Source organism: Myotis brandtii, unplaced genomic scaffold (assembly GCF_000412655.1).
Source record: "Myotis brandtii unplaced genomic scaffold, ASM41265v1 scaffold365, whole genome shotgun sequence".
In the NCBI taxonomy this organism is placed as follows: Eukaryota; Metazoa; Chordata; class Mammalia; order Chiroptera; family Vespertilionidae; genus Myotis; species Myotis brandtii.
The window spans coordinates 2,997,996-3,010,467 of NW_005364031.1; positions in this window are offsets into that span (position 1 = coordinate 2,997,996).

The window sequence follows — 12,472 nt, forward strand, 5'->3', positions numbered from 1 at the left end:
CTTCAGCTGGCTTCCTCTCCACCAGACAAATACTCCTCATTATCAGTACAAATTAATTATTTGGATATTCTTGAATCTATGGATATTTAAAATTTTATTTCATCATAGGTAATTTTAAATCAAGATTACATCTAACTTTTTTTTGTTTGCTGATTTCTCATGATGAAATCAATATTTGTACCATATTATAAGATTTTAGTTGTGTTTTAAGCTATATTTGCATAAGAAAAGTAACTTCCTGATAGTAGTTTAACCTGGAAAATGGGATACATATAAAAAATTTGAATAGTGAAATTTGGCATCAAGCATAAAGGTTTCAAAATAAATTCAAAGTTCCATGTAGTTAATATAAACCATAAAAATTTAAAAATAGCCAAATAAACATCAACAACAAAACAGTAATAAGCTCTCTAGTTAACTCTATATGTAGCAACTATATATATAAAAAGCCAGCGACCAGAACACCAGGATGACCGGAATTACTGGTCACTATGACACACACTGTGGCTAGCCAACCGGCTGGATTGGATTGGGGGCAGGGCCAGCCCACCAACCTCCTGCAGCCCCACCTCCTGGCCGGCTCCATTCCCTAGCCAGCCCCGCCCCGGATTGGCCCCCTCACCCTGATCGGGGGTGGGGCAGGCTGGCCAACCTCCCACATCCCCTCCCCCCGCCAGCCTGGCCCTAATCAGCCCCCATCGGGCCAGGCCAGCCAGAGACCCCACCCATGCACAAATTCGTACACTGGGCCTCTAGTTATCATTATAAGAATATATCAAGGATGGGGAATATATTGAGTCTCTTTTTCTGTGTTAGTTTGGAAATATTTTGCCAAATCTAGGAAATCTTTCTTAAAACAAAGAAGCAAACAAAGTTTATTGCAAATGTCCTACATACCAAATAGAGAACATCAACTTTGATCTGTATCAACCAACAATCTGTATGTCCTAGCCACACACAGACCAACATGTTCAGGTATTGTATTCCTAAGGGGTTACAGGATTGACTTGAAAAAAAGGAAAAGGAAAAAATAGGTAAAAAGACAGCAATAATCTTTTCCAGATTAAATTACCATATTGAAACCTTATGATTTCTTTTGTTTATACCTGAAGATTTCTAAAACTCCTCAAGAGAATCGTCAGAGAACATAGAGCTGGTCTGCAAATTGATGGCGCTCACTTTGCCTGTCTAAAGGAGTTACAAGAACAGAGAAGATATCAATACAAAGTTGTAGCTAAGGAGAAAATGACCTGCAGGGCACTAATATTTTTTATTATGGCAACAATAACAACAAAAACATGAGATCTACCCTCTTAACAAATTTTTAAGTGTACAGTACAGTATTTTTAACTATTGGCATAATGCTATAGATCCCTAGAACATTTTCGTCTTGCATTACTGAAATTTATACCCATTCAACATCATCTTGTTTTAACTACTAAGACTTCAGGAGGCCTTTTAAACCCTGCTACTCAAAAGGCGGTCCTCAAACCAGCAGTTTCCGCACCCCCGGAGACCTGAGGAAAAGGCAGGGTCTCAGCCCCACCCTCAGACCTGCTGAACTGGAATCGCCTGGCCTGTGACCTCGATCCCCATCGGAAGGTACTTTATAGTTTAAAAACCATGGCTCTAAAATTGCTGCATTACTTTATGCCTCTCAGGAAAAAACCTTAGAGAGAGTAAACTCCTCTGTTGTGGCATAATATGATAAAATGTGTGAAAACAATGCGAATTTTTTAAATCTGTGGTTTGGGGCTACTGTTCTCATGGAGTCATTCTGAAGACGACACACAAATATTGCCTTTCAGAGAGGAATCTTTTTGCTTTCAGGAGACCTCTGAATTGCTGCCTCCTAAAGAGCCTACGCGTTTGTGGAGATAATCCTGTTTCTATGGATTTACCTGCAGCGTCTTCAGCCAGTGTTCCAAAATGTATCGATACCATTCAGTCCGGCCATGCAGTGCTGCTTCTTTATTTCCATTATTCTTTTTGTCGCTTTTTGCTCCGCTGCTGTATATACTGTATGTCCTGTAATACCAAACAATCCAGTGTGCAATTCTAAAAGCATCATTCACAACAAATAACTGCCTTGGTCCGATTTGAGAAAAACGCCATAAATGTGCTCTTTTATTCCCTCAAAGAGCTACAAGACAGGAAACACCACTGAAAGTCATTTTCTTCGGGAATCATTTATACACAGATTCAGGGAGCTATTTGGCAGAGACAGCTAGTTAGAATACGAATGTCGCCAGGCCGTCCTCTGAAGTGAGCAGGTGGAAAGCATGACAAGACAAATGCATTCTCCTCTTGACTTTGCATCAAGCTTACGTGGTTTCTCGATTCTTTGAACAGCACTTGGATTTCTGACTGTAGACAAAATATATATAACAAAGCTGGGCATGAAATCTCAACAAAAGTATAATGTAGAACGAACTTTCTCCCCACTTATCTTTTTTCTTCTTTCCTAAATCTATTTTTAATATTCCATCTTCTAAGTGATATTGGGCAATAAAATGACAAAATTCTAAAAACTTATGGTACATTATTAGTCTCTCATATTCACCACAATTAAGCTTTATTACTAGGCATTTTGTTCATCTTTTTTTTTTTTAATTAGAAAAGTAAAAGGTTCCCTAGAATCACTACTCAAAGAAGGACTCTTCATATTTTAACCATATTTTCTAAACTGAAAATTGAACATACAAGTAAGTGATGGGGTCTCTCTCTGCCTCTGTTTCATAGAGGAGGGGGAGCAGGAAAGTGGGTCGCTTCTTCGGACTGACAGCGGTGGGAAGGATCCAGGTCATGGATAATCCATTGGACTTCTGAGAATGCGAATGCGATCCCGTATTACATTTCTCATTACCTGGGTAGGCTGAGCCTATAAGCCCAGCCCATTTTCTAATCCTTTCAGAAGGCTAAATTGCTGGGAGCTTTGCAGGGTAGCCTCATGCACCTCATACTTCTAGCAATAGGGAATGACTTGTAGTGTTGGAAAAATCAGAAACTGGCAATAATTGTGTCTGTCTAGGACAAGTTTCTCTCAATGTTATAATAAACAGAAAATGTAAAATATAAGTGTCCTGGTAATCATAATAATTTAATAAGTAAAACAAATTACATCTTTGATCCAAAATCACTAGAATAGTAATGGAGTTCAAACTGTTAGCATTTAGACATTTTATCTAATCTCTTTAAGTTACTGATGTTCACGTTTTAAGTAAAGGTAATGCAACTCCATGGCAAAAACTTCTATAAAAATATTTAGAATTAGAGAAGTGACTTCTCTCTCCCATTTCAGGTGCAACTACTCCAGCTGCAACCATCATGCATTAACTTTTATCCCTTATAATGTTAAAAAAAAAAAGAAGCTATATACATGTAATATCTACATTAGGGGCCTTCTTGTGTTTTTAATAAAAGAATTAAACTTTGAAGAAAAGTGAAAGGAAAAGTTGTTCTTTTTTTAAAAAAAAAATAGCGGTATAGGTAAAACCTATGGGGATTCAATAGAACTTGAAAGACTACTTTTAAGTATTCTTGATCTAAATGATCTAAGGGGATTGTGAGAATTAATGAATAGTGGGTTGCAGACTAGGTCAACACAGAACTTCCCTACCCTATTACCCTGAAAAGTTTTTATTGTAGAAGCATATTCTTATCTCACTGTCTGATATTTGCATTTCAGTTGGATATTTGCATTTCAAATGGTCATTTAAATATAAGATAGTTTATGGAAATCTAATAAAATTACAGAAATACAGGCATTCATTTTTCAAAATATGCCAGAATTATTTCTATTAGAGAAATTAATTTGAAATTTGAAATGTAAGTTCTGTAATTTCAACACATATTGAGTCCCTGCTTTGTGTAAAACACAATATTAGGCACTAGAGCAGTGGTTCTCAACCTTCTGGCCCTTTAAATACAATTCCTCATGTTGTGACCCAACCATAAAATTATTTTTGTTGCTACTTCATAACTGTAATATTGCTACTGTTATGAATCGTAATGTAAATATCTGATATGCAGGATGGTCTTAGGCGACCCCTGTGAAAGGGTCGTTCGACCGCCAAAGGTGTCGCGACCCACAGGTTGAGAACCGCTGCACTAGAGGGACGGTGATAAAATTTAAGGTGATTGCTAGTTCTTCATATACACATCACACAATCAGCACAAAAGAAGAGCAGGAGTTAGTTTCATTAAAATCACAATCCTATATAATAAAGAGTTAATGTGGTAATTAGACCGGATGGTGGAAAGACCTTATGGAATAACCTTCCTGAATGACCAGTGGATGGGGCCTCCAGGCCATGAGGCAGCTGGGGCTATGAGGCAGCCGGGCTGTGAAGGTTGAGGCAGCTGGGGCTGGGAGGGCGGAGCCCCTTACATGAATTTCATGAGTCAGGCCTCTAGTGAATTATAATAAACCTATAATACTAAGTGTATCTCAATCACTAACAGTGAAATAAAAAGAACCAGTAGTATTATGAGGCCACATATTTTGAACAAATAGGATGAAATTATGTAGTACACAAAGACGCAATATTTTAGATGAGAAAAGCAAGCCAATCTTCACCCTTCAATTAGTCAGCAAATTTTCTTTGTAAAGGACCAAATTGCACATATTTTTGGCTTTGTGGGTCATTCAGTTTATGTTGTAACTACTCAACATTGTACCTGGGGTGCAAAAGCCACCATAGACAATAGGTAAATATTAATAAATGTAGCTGTGTTCTAATAAAACTGTATTTATAGATAGGCAGTGGGGCTGGATTTGGCCCATTCGAAATAGTTAGCCAGTCCTCTCTACACAATGTTTAAATTACTTAAATCACCTCTTGAAAAGTAAATTCCTGCATGACAATATCTGTTGGTTGTAAGATTCCTATACCTGATAAACAAACCACCTCAAAAACTAGAACTCTGCCATGTGTGTATTTTGTGCTGAGTTGAGCATTGAAATTACTCAGTATGTATTGAACCAGGACCATTTAATGGCTTAATATGGGAAGATAAAACACTAGAGGATATATTTCATGTGACAATTTTATATAGCCTCAGGGGATAAACTAGATAAGTTGCAGCATTTTCCCCATTTCCATTTCCTATATTTTCTGTACTTTTATGATTTATTCAAGATGAATTAATGAAACAGTTTTTTACTTAGATCTCAGGTATTGAAGTTTAATGTGCTACAACCACTAGTCAGACTAAACTATTTGTTTAAAATGACAAAAAACATTGATTTTACATTTTCTTAAAAGAGATGTATTATAAACACATACATACAAAAAAATCGAACTAAAGGTACTATAACCCATTGCAAATACCAACAGGTTCCCTAAATTAAAAGATATATTTGGCATCTCTAATTTAATTCAGAGTTTACCACATAGAGTACATTTTTTTTTTTACTTCCTAGGAAACTCTAAGATTAAAATGCTATAGCTTTTATTTGAAGATGAATAACCAGGAAGGGGGAAAAGAAAACTGTATGAAATACTTTCAATAAAGAACTCCATATATATCCTATAAGTATAGTAATAAAATTATGTTTTGCATTGCAAATGATATCCTCTGTGTTTCTTACTACGTAGTTTTCAAATGCTGAAAAGGCAACCTTCTCCTCTGAATCTTTAACATCTGATTAGAAAAAAATGTAATTTTTAAGTTGACAACTGTAAAGGTTTAGTACACATAAATTTTACAAATAAATAATACAAGCCTGTGATATATCGAGGGTAATTTATAAACAAATGAGATATATGTCTACTTAGTTTACTTCTTTTGATAACTTATAATTTATAGACATAAGCAAATTTATAAGAGAATTAAAGCCCTTCGTTGAAAGATCTCAGAGCTTTTAAAATAACTTTAAGCAAGAAATACTTTAAACTTATTCTTCTAAATAAGATATTGAATTTAACAAGTTTAGTAATGTGCATAAAAAAAACTAAGAAAATATTTAGATTCTATGCCTCTACAAATGTTCATGAGTGATCTAGCCTTTGCAATTTTATATTACAACACAGTCTTGAATATTGGTCTACCTTACATTCTTAACATTCAAGGTCATATTGACTCACTTGAGATCATGCTAGGTTTCATATTGTCAGGCTCCTGGTGATTTTCCATGATGAAACAAAGTAATAATATCTATCTCATAGACCTATTTCATACTTGCATTTACAAAACTACCATGGCTTGAGCTGATGTAGATAAAGAATATTGGTAAAAGGCAAATAAAAACAATATCTTATTTAGAATTCTTATACAGAACTATTTTTCTGGCCCTAGCCAGATGGCTCAGTTGGTTGGAGTATTGTCTCATGCACCAAAAAGTTGAGGGTTCAATTCCCAGTCAGGTCACATAACTAGGTTTTGGGTTTGATCACAGGTCTGGGCACATATGGGAAGTTTCTCCCATCCATGTTTCTCTCTTTCTCTCTCTCTAAAATTAATAAACATATACTCAGGTGAAGATTAAAATAACAGAAAAGGAGGAAAAAAGAATTATTTTTCCAGAAGGTGTTCTGGGATAGTCTCTAATTAGAGACAGTTTGTTACATGGCTCTTTTTTTATTGGTTGAATTTTCCCTCAAGTATCAGTCAACATCTCAGGGAATGCCAATTTTGAATATGATATTAACATATTTTTTTATTAATTTAAGCTCTATAATAGTGATTTGGTTTCAAACTAGAAATAAACTGAGTAGATTATTTTGTAAATAAACCTTATTAAAATGTGTATTTATTTCAAATGTATCTTTAGTATTGACGTTAATCCTGAATAAAAAGAGTAGAATATTTTAAAGAGTTATAACATTTCTACATTTTTCTCATGATTTCCTTTTCCATGGCATATTTGCTTCTGAGTGTCCATGTGTTATGAAACCATCCAGTGGCCAAATGAGGTGAACATACGTAGAAAAATTGAATGTGTCATGTGCTGCTGTGAACAGTTTTAGATTGAATTCTTTCAAATGGGTTCCGCAATGTCAAAATGCTCAGTTTGTGATGGATGTGTATTTATCAGGCAGAATTTTGTGACTTTTGGGTCCTCCCCAGCACTACCACTTCATGAGGTAAAACATAAAGTAAATTATAGAAATTTTACAGTTAATTATATTCAACAATGTTTAGAGTTTAAATCCAAATTCCACAGTTAATCTTTGATTCTTAGATACATTTCTAATTGAAGATCTGTTTCTTCAGCTGAATGAATGGAGAAGTGAGCTGGATAAATTTTGGCAATCTCTGCTACAGTCTTAAAATAGTGCTTTTAAAACTAAGTATTATCAATTCAGTTTCTGGTTATTTATTGCTTCACACAAGGCACATAGGCATGCTTCATTTTCAGGGTTTTATGATTTAATTTTCTTGCCAATGACCTCCAAGTAAATCACAATGCACTTTTTATTAAGTAACTCCTAATAAAACTAATTATTCCTTAAGAAACCAATTATTCCCTATTGTATGGGGCCAGGCCATTAGTGAAATATCATAAGGGAAAAAATTAATATAAGATACAGCAAGAATAGACACCGGCTTATGTAGGCATGTATTTTGAGATATGGCAAAAACCTTTGCTTATCTAGATACTTGAATACTTAGTTTCAATTTAAATATATTATAAATAGTTCCAGACTAAAGATAATTTACTGGATAAAATAATCATTTAAATACTGACATATTATATGCAATATGGGGAAAACGATTATACATAGAATGATTTGTCCCTATTTTAAAAAATGAACTACTTCTACTCTTATCTAATAAACTTCAGCTCACAGAGTATTCTTGTAGAAGTCTTGTTTTAAACTTTTTCATTTATTTGTATCTCCATTAACATTACTTGCTAACTTACAAGAACACTTTGGCAGCTTATTTTAGTTAAACTTAAGAAAACTTTCTTCCTAGTTTACATATATATATAATATATTTTTATTGATTTTTTAGAGAGAAAGGCAAGGAGAAGGATAGAGAGAAACATCTGCCCACAACCCAGGCATGTGCCCTAACTGGGAATTGAACCAGTGAGTTCTTGGTTTCTGGGTGGACACTCAACCTCTGCACCACACTGAGCCACTCTTCCTAGTTTATAAGCATGCTTTTATTTTTATTATTATGTCCACAGCAATGGTTGGTATTCTTCATGAAATGAATTGTCCAGAATAGATATATCACAATTATATAAAACTCATTCAGAATGGAAAACAATCATTAAAGAAAAAAATGCATATTATGAAGCCAGAGAAAATTAGTATCCAGAGCACAAGACCAATACAAATGTTTTATTTTCAACTAGGGGCCCAGTGCATGAATTCATGCACCTTGAAAGGAACTGTGGACAGTGAGGCTGTGGTAGGCACAGGGGTGGGTCTTGGCCCATCCTCCATGCCCCCGCCCAGTCCCACTCCCGCCGCCACTCCCATGAGCTGACGGTGCCAGCCCTGCTCATACCCGCTGATGGCGTGGAGTGATTGGGGCCTGATGGTGCTGAGTGACTGGGGCCGGTGCAAGCAGTGGGTGCGAGTGGGGCTGGTGCTGGCAGTGGGTGTGAGCGGTGGCTTCAGCACCTGCAGTGGGTGCGAGCGCCAGGTGGGACTGCAGCATGGGAGCAAAGAATTTTCAGTAACCACCAGAGACTCGCCCCCATGACAGCAACCGACGCCCTGCTTTGGTCTGGCATCCTCACTCACCTGCTCCACCATCCCTCCACAGCCGATGCCCGCCATGTACCGCACATACCCCCTGGTGGTCTGCACACGTCAAAGCGACCAGTTGTGCAGTTGTTCAGTTGTTCGGTTGTCCTGCTGTTTGGTCTATTTGCTTATTAGGGTTTTATATATATACTAGAGGCCTGTTGCATGAAAAGATTCATGCAATAGGCCTTCCCTTCCCCTGGCTGCCGGCACCGGTTTTCCTCCGGCACCCGGGACCCAGGCCTTCACTCCGGCCAGAGCTGCCTTCAAGCTTTTGCTCCTCTGCTTCACGCCTACGTATGCAAATTAACCACCATCTTTGTTGGTGGTTAATTTGCATATCACTCTGATTAGCCAATGGTGGGTGTAGTGAAGGTATGGTCAATTTGCATCTTTGTCTATTATTAGCTAGGATATAGATAGTCATTAAATTTGGTGTGTGTTTGTACACCAGCAAGAAAGTAATTTGTTTTACAGTAGCAATGAGCAGCTTTAACTACAACTTTTAAATTATTTAAGAATTTTCCCAATTTTTTTTCAAACTGGTAAATATTTTTTAAATTGGACTAAATGTGAATACGATTTAGCCAATGGGAAATATACTTATAAGAATTAAAAGAAAGCATGTGTCATATCATTGTTTCAATAGTTACCAAGATTTCAAAATTACTCTCCATCATCTCATGAGAGTATCAGTAGCTTCATGATGTAGAGCACCTATGCTATGGGGTATATTTCATATATTTTGCCAAATATTATTTCTTCAGATGTAAATTATTATATTTTAAACCCAGTTCCAGGAATATAATTTTCTTGAAATATAACATGTAAAGTGTTCATCTTTTTACAATAAAATTGGGAATCATAAAATTCATTTATGAATGAATGATTAGAGAGAGGATAATCCCAACGACACCATAATTGGAAATGACTTCCACAGTCAAGCTGGCCTGCCATCCACCTCGTGGGAGAGATGTCCTAAAGACGCACGCCAAGAGTGTGAGGGCAGCACGCTCCAAAGGAAACCTGGCAAGCATTTGATTCACTCATATTGGAACTAAAAGTGGCATCTGGAAATAACTTAGAAGTAAGTTAGCTGTGCTTTTGATATGAGAAATGCTTTAATTCAAACTGAGTTAAAGTTGAAACAATTTAAATGGACAGAGAGAATGCAGTCTTTTTGTTATTATACCACTTCCTATTGATGATGACATTGTGTTAGGATGTAAGTTCAGAGTATAGAGGCAGTATTGTTTTAATAGAGAGTTTCCAATATGTTTACCATTTGTCACATGTAGCACATCTGCTACAGTCAAACTATGGCCAATTGATGCTCCCCACTTCATTAGGGACCAGGGCATGGGGAGGTGATGTGTGCATTGTCATGAATAGCAACAGCATTGTATCCCATGGCTTCTAATCACCAAACAGAAAATATTTTAAGGATAACTCCTCACTCTACCTTGTCCCCATAACATTCAGAACTTGAGCAGATTACAAATCCTGATAGACACCCATAGATTGGCTTATACCATATGCAATTTCCACTTTATAAGTCAAATACTAGCCATTTCATGGGCTCAAATTTTGGATGAATCATGTTAAATTCTAAATGGGATCCTCTTTTTAAGAATCACTACTCAGATTTCGTACCTGAGAACAAGCAGCGCGAGGGACAACACAGTCCAAGTTCTGAGACCGACCAGCCCTTGCTGAGAGGGCAGCCAAGCCGAGGCACTAGCACTGCCCAGCTCACCACCCTCCTGGGCAGCACAGGAGGGTGCCTGGGGAGGAGACTGATGAGCAAAATCACATTTTAGTCAATTCAGGGTTTTTTAAAAGAGAATATTCTCTTTCCTCAGGGAACAGTGGTGCATCTCCTCCCCACAACAGAGTCAGGTATAGAGCCCATTAACAAGGGATTGCTCATCAAATTAGGCGGTAATTATGGCAAATGTTATTTACCTTTTGTTACCTGACTAGATATCACTCAGGTGCCCAAGTCGTTGCTGGAAGAGTGCTATGAACTAAATTGTGCCTCCCCCCAATATATATATTGATGCCTTTATCCACAATGTGATGAAATTTGGAGATGGGGTCTTTGGGAGGTGATTAAGTTTAGATGAGGTCATGAAGGTGGGGTTCTGGTGATGGCATTAATGTCCTTATAAGTAGAGATATCAAAGAGCCCCCCCCCCTTCCTTGTGAAAACACAGAGGAGGTGGCCTTCTGCAATCCAAGATGAGAGCTTCCAAGAGAACCGAAGAAAACCTAACCATGCCAGCGGCTGGATCTCAGACATCCAGCCTCCAGAACTGTGAGAAAATATGTTTTTGTTGCTTATGTCTATGGTATTTGTTATGGCAGCCCAAGCAGACTAATAGGCAGACCTTTAAAACAGATGATGAAATGGGGGTGGGGTCAAAAATAGTTCCAAAACCACCACCTCAATTTTTCAGTTCCCAAGCGTTATGGAAGATAGGTCCAATGTTTGCCCATTGTACGTGAATTTGGGAATAATGGAAAGTGAGTAAGATTGGAAGCTACAGTCTTGCCTGGAATCATAGTCCTCTCAGGCCCCAGGTATTATGATCCCAGGTCAGTTTCAGTCACTACAGTGGCCAAAGGGCCACCAGTGATAGAGAAAACCCCTTATCAAAAGCATCTACTATGTGAACACCACCCTGTTCAAGAACATTTCCATTACTCCAAAATATCGTCTGTGCCCCTTTGCAGCCAATGCCCCTCACCTCAGTACTCCCTGTCTTGGCAATCTATGACCTAACTTCTGTCACTACAGATTATATTAGTTGTTCTAGAAGTTCACATAATGGAACCACACAGTGTGTACTCTTTTTATCATTCAGCATGATGTTGTTGTGATTCATCCGTATTGTTGCCATGCATCAGGAATTTCATAATGTAAACGATCACATAAACAGAGCCACGTTAAAATGGAGCCCAAGCTGCCATGCCAGAGGAATTGCTTTGCAGGTCTTATGCCTCAAAACTTTGGAATGTTAAAACAGGGCAAACTAATCTTGGAACTGGGTCTAAAGCAACCACATGCCTTGCAAAAGAACTGTTTGCAAAAGTAACAAGAAAGCAGATATTATGACTACTGGACTGATGACTACTGGGCTGAGAATGAAAGACACTGTTTAGAATTGACACCACTACATTACGTGATCTGCACCAATATAAATGCCTTCCTTCTAGTCATGTACTTGTTCCCCTTTCCTTTCAAATGAATACCCATTGCCTTTGTCTCCTAATTGGAACATTATTTGGGCTTCTGCCTAAATCAATGATTCCCAAATAGCTGTTGTTATTGATCTCAAATAAATGCTTATTTGCCTCCCAAAAAAATACATATTGGAAACAAATAACAGTGATTCCAGATGATGTAACACAGGGAAGAAGATATGGCTCAGGGTAAAAAAAGCTCCACACTAAAGCTGTTAAACACAAGTCTGGTAGGATTCAAATGTTAGATTGATTATCTTAAAGTAACAGGAATAAGTTTTATAAATAGAATTATTCTGTTCTAGTAAACAAACAAAAAATGAAAAGTTAGGGAGTCAGACTGATATAGTCATTATCAATGAAGTCAGCTAAATGCAGTGAGAGGAGGTAACCACAGGCAGTTGGTGGAAATTATTGGGAAAAGTAAAATTGCTAATAGACCCACAGTTTGAAGCTCTTTCTAAAGCATTTTTACTAATGTTCTGGAGTATAATAACACACTGATATTATGGGTATTT